General features: G+C 47.3%; 1 long non-coding RNA gene across 1 annotated transcript in view; it reads right to left on the bottom strand.

The window, feature by feature from the left end:
* Positions 1–684: 684 nt before the first annotated feature.
* LOC148213763 (uncharacterized) overlaps positions 685–11284 on the bottom strand; it is a 35873-nt gene continuing 25273 nt past the window's right edge. Inside the window, exons 3-4 of the long non-coding RNA XR_015793737.1 lie at positions 3514–3629; positions 685–2918 (exon numbers count right to left, since the gene is read on the bottom strand). This is a non-coding gene — a long non-coding RNA (uncharacterized LOC148213763). The remainder of the gene's footprint in view (positions 2919–3513; positions 3630–11284) is intronic.

Consider the following 11284-nt stretch of genomic DNA (forward strand, 5'->3'; position numbering starts at 1 on the left):
ATAGAAACTGAAGGAATAGCAGCAGAAAGACTTTCCATCATAACAATCTCTGTATGTGTATGCACGCATACATGTGTGTGCACAATCAGCTAAATTGCAAACAGCCATACAAATTAATACATGTACCAAAACCAGGGATGGGGTGGGCTTGTTATTCCAAATCACTTCAATTCTCCTGTCAATCAGCTGTCTTAGCAGCAACAGCATCTGGCAAATTTTGTCTGGACTCCAAATCTAAGCAGGGTCAGTGTGGGTTGGTACATGAATGAGGGACCATGGAATACCAGAGCTGTAAGCTAGGGTGGGAAGTAAAAAAAAAAAAAAAACTGCAAAAAGGCAGCAGCAAACCATTTCCACTGTTGCCAGGAAGACTGTCATGTTCAGCTTCACTTGGAGCATCTTTACCTTATTTTATAGGTCAGATGGAAGGAGAACGGATTGGCTCTTTTATGTTTGTTCATGCTTATTCTCAATATTTTAGCCCATCAAATGTGAAGATGATTGAAGATTAGCTTCAAAGTGGTTTATAAGGGATTGGGGAGGGGGGTAAAAGCAGCAAAAATGCTAGGTGGAAGCAGCACCCTTGATTAACAGTATCTGTGTAATACAGATTACTTACGCAGGCATCAGCATCTTTTGGGGAACCAAAGTCAAGAAAGGTAGAATAGAACAATTAGGAATAAAAAAATATATATTTATTACAGTTCTTCATCAAACAAGTAAGCAACCCAACATATCAGTACATGTCAGAAATGTTCATCATAGTGTATAACTTCACAGTTATTAATCCACATGAGAGAATCAAATAGCATGTTTACCAGTTGCATCTATCAAATGGCACACTTACTTATAAGATACAAATTAACCATGAACTGGGTCAACATTTGCCTAACTTTGCAAACAGCAGCATAGAGGTTTACCCTGCTGAGAATAACTGATAGCTTCAGATCCATTAAAAGTTATTAGGTATATAGTAAAACTCATCATATTGACTAATCTATTCCCTAAAAAGGGGCTAATGAGAGCAAAGTGGTTATCATATGAACAATGCAAAGGAATGTAACTCGCAATTTTCCCTCATAGATAGATTGGGATGATTAACCCTTTTTGGTCCATGGCCACTTTTGGAATTTAGACACCATGTTATGTGTGTTCTCACCAAATGGCTGCTTTGTTGAGCAAGATCAATCAGAAATTCCTATATATTAAGGATGTGAACAACCAAATGTTCTCCATTTCATGCCAATACAGCTATTCTTGGAATGGCTTGCTAGTTTTTCAGAAGTCAGGCCTCCAAAGCAAAAAATGATTTCTGGTGTTCCAGATGAAAGAGGCCTGCTTCAGGGCTGGACTGTGGCCATTCTCAGAATTTTCCTCTTTCCTATTCTTTAGCAAAGATCAAAGGGATAAAGTATTCCTGATCAGTGGATTCTTTGGGAGTGAGGAGGGTCAACAACATCAAAATAGCAGGTCAACAGGACAATTAAAGCTGCACCCTTTTTGTATGCATGTGAAGCATGCTAAAAGGGCTAGGGTGACACTTGCCCTGTTGAGGATGTCAATACCATCAAAACAGTAGTCATGACCATATATTTGGCAGTATCCTTGAGAAGCAGAAGAGGGGGGGAACAGACTGATGAAAGTGTTGTGACACAAACTCCACACATTTTAATTAATGCCAGTGAAATACGTCCTGGCCCCAAATGGAGGAAAACAAAAAGAATTCTTCTAAAGGCCTTTGGGTAGCACTGAGCTGCTGAGTTGTAGTGCTGCTCACCTTCCTTGAGGGAATGTGCCTTCCCACTGATTATGCCTAGCCATCATCTGTTGCTTTTGGTTCAAGTTACTACAATCACCTGACTTCCCTCAAGGATTGGCAAGCCTTTTGGAGCAGATATGGGTAATGGTTGGAGTGGGAGTTGAAAGGATAATTCCACTGAAGAAGTGGTCAAATTATTTTAGAAGTCCCACATCTATGTTAATATTCTTTTACCATCTGATATTCAATTCTTATCCAGCCAAAATAGCACTATCCATCCACAGACTTGGCAAGAACGCAATGTTTACAGAAGTGCAGAAGTTTCTAGGAGAAACAAGCAAAGAAACCATGCTCAAACCAAGACTAAGCATGCTCAATAGCAATAGGGTGCTTACTATTGAAATGGCATCATGAAGAGAATACTGTATGGCGAAAGGCATAGCGCCTTGTGTAGAAGTGCCTTTATAAATTCAAGTTCAATATTCACATTACATCTAGAGGCAATAAATGTTAATACCCAATTCTGGAATGTTCCAAATTTTTTTATCACAGCTATCTCATCCATCCTCCCTCCCTTAAAAAAAAGCCTATTCTGGTTCTACTAGACATCAGATCAATGCATATCAGGGATGAAAAAGAAAAATTCAAGTTCCTGTATAGTCTATAGGTTTGCTCAGATCTACTGAGAATATTCAGATTCAGTGCAAAATCTTCCTTTGTTGGAGAAGCTTTTCAGTACTATGTATTATCTTCTCTCAGTCTCTCTCTCATTATATATTACACACAGAGATATAATGAATTTAGTAGGAAGTCAGGCCATGAATAATATCTAAACTACTAAATAGATACATATCAGTAGTTGCATTTTGGAAGATTATTGTATTTAATGTGAGTGAAAAATCAAGAGAGGCAACATTTCAAATGCTAAGCTTCAAGCAAATTTAAAGCAAGAGGAAGGAGATAGCTGAAGAATCTTGTTTTCCTCTATCAAATCACAATGCAGGATGCATAGAAAACCTGCACAAAATTATACACTATATGTCAGTAAGCTGCAGAAGGCCACACATTCAATTCCAGAGCATAGAGCTCCTGCAAATGAACATTGCAATCAAGTATTTCTTCTCCTCCCCTTTCTCCTCCTTGCTCCTCCTATCACTGTCTGTGGAAAGAAAGAGATAGACAGAAAGAGAAAACAGCTTTTCTTTGTGTCTGTAGAGTATTTATCTTAACCCAAATCACTCTGTTTGGGGGAGGGGGGAGGGTGCGGTTTGAATTACACCTTGTCTAGTGATCCTACCAAGACATAAGTTTACCTCTTCTTTAACTACATCCCAAAGTTCAATGACCCTTTTTTATTTTTATCACATTTTAGGCTCTCGCTTGAGGCATTCTAATATTTTAGGGTGGCATACATTTGACAATAATATTGATGCATACACACCTTTCTTTTCTTACAGTTTATAAAGCTCTATCTTATAGCTGTAATCTGGAGAAAGGATGAAAAATGCAAGTTTCTTAAGTAAAAGATCACGTATTTCAATTTTTTTATAGGATGTAACCTCCTGAATATATATGTATGTGCATGTGTGTATGTTAATGAAGTAGGTTAAGGACAGCATCTTTGTTAACATACATTTTAAGCACAATACTTTTCCCCATCATTATTTCACCTACTAATACTGCTTCACCACACACTTCCGCCTTTGTTAATTTACATAAACATGCATAGGCTATGAATAATGCATAACACTTACTTGAAATGCAGGGTTTCCAGCTTCCACAGTGCAGTAGTATACACAACAATTTGATTGGCTCTGCTCTGTTTTCATTACTGGCAATTTCTTGGAACACAAAGGAGGTGGGAAAAAAGCTGACAAGAATGGACAATATTTATTTTGTGAGAAATATTTGTTGCCTTTTCAAGGCAATTGTATTGCAAAGTTTTTGCCTTGTGATTGTTGTTTCTTTTTTCCCCCTTGAAAGAATGCATTAAAAGGTTTGCAATTGCTCTTTTGTGCATTCAGTCAGTCAGATCTCTGGGTTTTTTTTTTTAAGCTTGCCACTGGATTTGTTCCTTATTTGCATAAACGTGAGCACAAGCTATAAATAAATAAAGAACCATCAGATTTCTTCAAGCCTCTCAATTAAAGTGAAAGCAGCAAGCCATTGTAAAAAGGACTGGTAGAAATGCTGAGATAACTCAACTTTCAGAATGTAGAAAGTTTTGGGGACAGGTTTCAAAATATTTTCCCCCAGAGAGTTTTAATTTTTTCTCCTTTTCTCAAGCTCTCAATATTGTGGCAATCTTGATATTATTTTAGCATGTTAGTTTTAGCAAGCGATAGAACTGTCATATCTAAATTTGAGTGTATGCCTTGGCTTTCCATCCAAACAATCGTTCTGCTTAGAATGGTTTTCTTAATCTTATTTAGTATATTAACAAATGTGTATTATGCCTTTTTTCTATTATTCCTCATCTCTCTTATTTTTAGGTGGCTCAAAAAGCAAACTTTAAATGCGACATACATACATACCACAGCTCACTTCATCAAAACACTTAAAAACAATTAGAACATCAGCTGACAGTCTGGAAACAAAAATTAATTTTAATAACCATCTTAAAGATAACCAAAGGTGTTAGTTCACTTATCTAAATAATGAGTAGCTACAGAAAACTAAACCACCATCCAATGATCTGGTGGTAGCTCTGACAGGATTCCCCAGATGACTTTACTGAACAGTTGGAATCAGGCAGTTGAAGGCACTCTATTAACTGATACAGGTCCAAGCTTTTCAGGGTTTAGTAGATATTTATTAGCACTTTGAATTTTGCCCAGAAGGAAATTAGGTAACCAAGCTTCAGCAAGTCCATTTTTTTGTTTGCAACAGAGATGCAAAAAAGGAAGTGTCTTCATGCATTTGATGCATGATTCTCCTGGCCCAGTAACCCAGCATTGCAGTCCTACATGGACATGAATAACTCTTTCTTTTCTTTTCTTTTCTTTTCTTTTCTTTTCTTTTCTCTTTTTCTTTTTTTGTAAAAAGATAAAATGGTGTCCATTTACTGATTGTAAAAAAAGAGAATGCCATGAAAAAGAAAATCAGAAAATCAGATCTGTAGAAAATTACTATGTACAGTTGATGCAAATTTAGAAATAGTTATAATTTAATAGAAAAACATTATAGAAGCCAGCAAGCCAGTTGCCGGATAACCTGTGTGATTGCCTGCTCTGCTGTCCAGCTAATTCTTGATTTTAAAGTTCGTACTTTCTTTTTCTATAATTTTTTTGTCTTTAAACTGGACAGACTCAGGCTTTCAAATGGAGAATGCCTTGAAAGAGGACTGTCCGCAATAAATACAGGGACTATTCCTCTGTTCCCCCTATTTGGCAACCAAACATTTTTTTTCCCTTGGTTTATTATCTTGTGGCAAATATGTACAAGATGGAGGCTTATTTGATTGATTCTTCTGATACATTAAAACTAACAGAACATAGAAATTAGGTCTTTGCCTGCATCTATAGATTAATTTTCTGGCTTCCCCATTCAACAAGGACAAACATAAAGTCCTCAGATGAGGAAATATGAACCACAGGGTTGTGCAAATCTTCAAAGGGTCCTTTGATTGTTTGATTACGTGCCATCAAGTTGTTGTCGATTCTTACTGACCACATAGATAGATTTTCTCCATGATGACCAATATTTCAAGCCCAACTCCTCTTTGAAACTGCCTGGAAAAATAATGCAGAGCCTGCCCACTTCTAACAAACAAAGTTGGAGCATTGCTTCACGTGCCTTCTGGGCTTCCCCCAGCATGTCCAGTAGCCCAAACAAGCTTCCGCGCATAAACCTTTTCTAGTTGCTGGAAATACAAGAGGAGGCCTTGGAAATGGGGTGGGTGGGGAAAACAACAGTTTGAGTAATCTTATCACTACTTCTCAAAGAGGCAGAGTAACGTGACTCACCTCATTGAGGTACAGTGCAGCTACCTCGCATAGGGCTACAGTAATGACCCATCCCATTGTATCACATTTTAAAGGCACAGGCATTTAAGTGGCTAAGCGGTTACAGTCTTAGATAATTGTTAAGCCTCTGTTTAACCTTTTCATCTAGTTAACAACGCTTCACACTAACTCTTAGCTTGCCTTCTTTCTTGAAGGGGAGAACTTTTATTTATAATTAGAAGAGCAGGATATAAACATTTGCTCTACAAAGTTCCAACTACCCTCTCAGTCTCACTGGGAATTGGCAACTCAGCCTCTATTGATTTCCTATAGCAAAACTGGCTGCCATTCATGCAATTATAAAGGAGGACAGGAATCCTAGGAAAAGGTGCATCTGCTTTAAGATGCTAATGAACGGGGCTCTCTTTGGATTCCTGTGGGCTCCAAACATTGCTTAGAGATCCAATCTGAAGCAGTGCATTGCCCTAAATCCAGCTGCGCAGCTGGTCAGGTGGCTATCTGACCCATCTCCAAAACAAAGTTGGAATATGAGGACGAAAAGTGAGGATGAAATCCTGGATGACAGCATGTGAATGTTTAGATGGATGGGATAATGGCAGCTTACACAGATCTTGTTTTACTATATGGCTCTGTTCATATATAAAAGGATGGGATTAGTGTGCACAGAAACAAAAACATCTATTTAGCATCAGGGTCAGAGGGGATCAGTTTTAATTGGAAACAATCCCAGGCTTGTTTTGGGCTAGACTACTCTCCCCCAGTTGGCAGTAGAACAGAGAAGAATTTGAAAGGGTTATTTCTGTCTTCTGCAAGCCAGGCTTACAGATGGAAGTCTAATGTGACCTGCAAAGTGAGGCTTCTTTAGGTACATCAGTACTACTCTTTGTGGTTTTCATTCCCCTCCCCCCATAGGGGCACAAGCCTGTGTGAATGGGGCAAACAGGAAAAGGTAAGTCTCCTCCCCCACTTCTTTGTGGTGGCTCTGATCCTGATTGGGACACCTTATTTATCTATTTAAATGAAACTGGCTAGCAAAGGAAGCAGAGATGCTGGCAAAGATGACTGCTCCCAATGTAACCAAGACATCTTTGCTTTTCACTGATTGTCTGGCATGCAGTCCTTTATCTGGGGGTAGTAGTTATCCAGAGCATATGAACCCCTCCCCCACCCCCCCAAGAGCACCAGCTTAATTCTGGCATTTGTATGTGAGGTTGCTGGAGTTATCCATATATGTGGTTAATTTTGCATGGCAGCTGTGGATAATTTTATCTGGGTGTGTTGATTTGGGTGGCTGTCAGATGTAGGGGCTGTGAGATTTGCCCCGTTCGACAGAGAAACTCTCGTGACACGTGTGGTTCACAAAGAAGGTTTACTCATGCGTAACGTAGTAGTCACAAGCAAAGCCAGGACTGGCTTGGTACAATTGCATCACTTGTTATATTCCCCCCTTCCCGCGCTTTTTCCCGCCTTGTGATCGCGTTGCGGCTGTGGGCAATTAGGCCCCCCAATGTCCCCCCTGATCGTTCATGATGGCAGGGTCGGTCAGAGTCCATTGTCCTTGATTGCCAGTCCCCCTCCGGCTGGGTTGGCCCCTCCCTGCTACGTGCAGACCCGCGGGTTCTGTGCTGCGTTGCGATCTTGTTTCGCTGCCCTGCGGCCCCGTTCCTTGCTTGCTCGCGCCGTTATCAGTTCGTAATTAAAAGCTTCCGCTGCGGTTTTCCTGTTTAGCTGGCCGCAGGTGGCTCGTTAATTAGCGGCGCTTTCGGTTCCTCTTTTCCCCGCTAGCTACCGCCGGTGGATTCCGCGTGGTCTGGTTGCGAGCTTCCCTGCAGCCCCGTGCTTCCCTGAAACCTCGTGCTGACCGAACCTGACATGCCGCCCCCCTGACGACAACTCCCCCCCTCGGTCCTATTTCGGCTTCCCGGGGTATTTACTGTAAAAGTCCCGCACTAGGTCCGGCGCCCTTATGTGGGCTTTACTCACCCATTCGCTGTGGGACTTGGGGAAATGTTTCCATTGCACTAGGAGCTGGGTCTGCCCCTTGTGCCTCCGGGCGTCCAGTATCCGGTTGATTTCGAAATGCTGCTCCCCCCCGACCATGATGGGTGGTGGTACTCCCTCCGCCTTGTGCCAGGCGTTCCCCGGCTGGTGCAACTTTAGCAGGCTGCAATGGAACACCGGGTGGATCTTCCCGAGGCTTTTCGGGAGCGTCAGCCTGACGGTCACCGGATTGATGATCTCCGAAATGGGGAACGGCCCCACAAACCTCGGGCTGAGTTTTTCGATGCCTGGTGCGTCTTTAGGTTTTTGGTTGACAGATACACCTGGTCCCCCACTTTCCACTTTTCCTCGGGGAGCCTCTTGCGGTCCGCGTGCTTCTTGTAGTCGGCTTTGGCTCTTTGCAATGCCGCGTGCGCCGCTCGCCGGGTCTCGTCGATTTGGGCGAACCAGGCGTCCAGGGAGTTGATCTGGGATTCCGGCTGAGGCAGCTCCGGCATGGGGACGAATTCTCTCCCGGTGGCTACTTTGAACGGAGAGAACCCGGTGCTCTTGTGGACGGCGTTGTTGTATGCCACCTCCGCGAATGGTAGTAGCTCCGCCCAATCGTCCTGTTGGTGCCCCACGTAGCAGCGCAGGTACTGTTCGAGCCCCCGTTCAGGCGTTCCGTGGCTCCGTCCGTCTGCGGGTGCGCCGCGGAGGATAGGGCTTGTTTCGTCCCCACCCGCTTCAGGAACTCCCGCCAGAACCGCGCGATGAAGTTGCCGCCCCGATCGCTGACGATACGTCGAGGTGCGCCGTGGAGTCGGTAGACATGTTGCACGAACAGTTTCGCCAGCCCCTCGGCCGTGGGGACTCGCCGGCACGCTACAAAGTGCGCTTGTTTGGAGAATAAGTCCGTGACCACCCAAATGGCGGTCTTCCCCTTACTCTCCGGGAGCTCCACTATGAAGTCCATGGCGACCTCTTGCCAAGGGCCGTCGGGTTCCGCTACCGGCTGGAGTAGGCCTCTAGGTTTGCCTTTGGCTCCTTTCGCCGTTGCGCACACCGGGCAACCCCCGAGTACGCCTCCACGTCCTTCCGGAGCGTGGGCCACCAAAACTGCCGCCGGATTAAGTGGAGTGTCTTTACGAAGCCGTAATGCCCCGCGCTCCGGCTGTCGTGGGCTCTCTCCATGACCTCCCGTCGGCAACCCTCGGGCACGTACAGCTTTCCTTCGTGCCACCACAACCCCTCTTGGCCGGTTAGCGCCTCTCGGTTCTGCTTGAGCCAACCGTCCCGCTCCGCTGCCTCCGCGAACCCTTGCCTTACTTCAGACGCCGCGTCCCGTCGCTCCCCCTTGGTCTGGCTTCGGGTCACCGCCTTTGCAGCCAGCCTGCTGGCGGGGATGACGGAGTCCACGATCTCCTCCCGTAGGCTGGCGTGTTGGGGCATGCGAGACAGTCCATCCGCTAAGAAGTTGCGCTTCCCGGGGATGTGTTTCAGTGTGAACCTGAACCTCCCGAAGTATTGGGACCACCGTGCCTGTTTGGGGGATAGCTTACGCGGGGTCTTCAGGGCCTCGAGGTTCTTATGGTCCGTCCACACCTCGAACGGTTCAGTTGCCCCCTCCAGTAGATGCCTCCACGTGGCCAGCGCCCACTTGACCGCGTACGCCTCTTTCTCCCACACCATCCACCTCCTCTCCGTCTCGGTGAATTTGCGGGAGGCGTAGGCGCACGGGTGGATGGCCCCTCCGGGCTGGGTTGGAGCAGGACTGCTCCCGTTGCCACGTCTGATGCATCCACTTGGATTATAAACCGCCGGTCTGGGTCGGGATGGCGCAGGATCGGCTCCGCGGTGAACCGCTGTTTTAGTTCCTCAAACGCCCCCTGGCATTCTGCAGTCCACGCGAGTGCCATGCTGGGCTTGGGGGTTTCCCAGTGCCCTTGGTTTTTAGCAGGTCGGTTAGGGGAAGGGCGATTTGGGCGAAGTTCGGGATGAACTGACGATAGAAGTTCGCAAACCCTAGGAAGCTTTGGAGTTGCCTCCGGGTTCGCGGCGCTTCCCAGCCCAGGACATCCCTTACTTTCGCCGGGTCCATCTCAATTCCCCGGCTGGATATTCGGTAGCCGAGGTAGTCTAGTTGCTCTCGATGGAACTCGCATTTCGAGAGCTTTGCGTACAGCTGTGCCTTCAGCAGTCTCTGGAGCACCGTGCGCACCAGGCTCACGTGCTCCGCCAGGGTCTCGGTGTAGATGAGGATGTCGTCCAGGTAGACCAGGACGCCCCGGTAGAGTAGGTCGTGCAGCACCTCATTAATTAGCTGCATAAATACCCCCGGGGCCCCTTTTAATCCGAACGGCATCACGGAAAACTGGTAGCTTCCGAGCGGGGTGTTGAACGCCGTCTTCCACTCATCTTTTGCGCGGATCCTAACTCTGAAGTAGGCTTCGCGCAAGTCCAGTTTTGTGAACACCCTCCCCTTCGACAGATGCGACATCAAGTCCTTCATCAGGGGGAGGGGGTATTTGTACTCCGTGCTGATTGCGTTCAGCCCCCGGTAGTCTACGCACATACGGAGCGAGCCGTCCTTCTTCTCCCGGAATAACACCGGGGCCGCTAATGGTGACTTCGCGGGTTGGATGAATCCCCGTGCTAGGTTCTTGTCTATGAACTCGCGCAGGGCTCCCATCTCCCTCCTCGACAGGGAGTACATTTTTGGCTTAGGCAGGGTCGCTCCTGGCTCTAGCTCGATGGCGCAATCACTGGGCCGGTGTGGTGGGAGCTGGTCAGACTCCTTCTCCCCGAACGCTGCCGCCAGGTCTCGATACTGCCTCGGGATTCCGCCGCCCGTCGGGGGTTCCCCGGGTCCGGCCCCTCGCTTTGCGGTTGCCTCGCCAGTCGCCGCTGCCTCCCTCGCCTCGGGATCGTGGCGGGTCTCCGGGGTCCCGGCGCTGCTGCTGCTGCTGCTGCTGTTGCTGTCGCCGCCCGGGTCTCGGGCCCCATCTGCTCTCGCCCCGTCTCCCGGTGTCCCGGACCCTCCGCTTGTCCGCCGGTGGTTGCGGCTGCCTCCGTCTCCACGGCTCGGTCCCCTCTGCTCTCGCCCCTCGCCGGTCTGTCGACCCCGAACCGCACTGCCTCCGCTGTCCAGTCGACTCGTGGGTTCCGCCGCCGCAGCCACGCCAAGCCGAGTACCACCGCGTAGTCGGCCACCGGGACCACCACGAACCTCAGTTCTTCCCGGTGACTCCCGATCGTCATCTGGACTGGCTCGGTGTAATACTGAGCTGGTCCCCCCCCTGCCAGCGTGCCATCTAACTGGCTGAATGAAATGGGCTCCCGGAGGCGCCTCAGCTGTAGCCCGAGCCCCGAGACCACCGCTGGGTGCATCAAGCAGTGGGTGCAGCCCGAGTCCAGTAGCGCCCGTAGCTGCGCCTCCCTCCGGATCTCACCCCCGGACGTGTATCCTCACCCGGAACGGTGGGCAGTCCTCGTCTCCTATTGGGTCCGCGCGCCTCGACTCCCCTGCTCGCACTGGGACGCCGTTCAGTGCGAGCGCGCCTCGTTTCCCGCCGGCTCC

The sequence above is a fragment of the Python bivittatus genome, unplaced genomic scaffold (genome assembly GCF_059951505.1).
Source record: "Python bivittatus isolate LINGU-HERP-01145 unplaced genomic scaffold, Pbiv_v1 ctg000850_np1212, whole genome shotgun sequence".
Lineage (NCBI taxonomy): Eukaryota > Metazoa > Chordata > Lepidosauria > Squamata > Pythonidae > Python > Python bivittatus.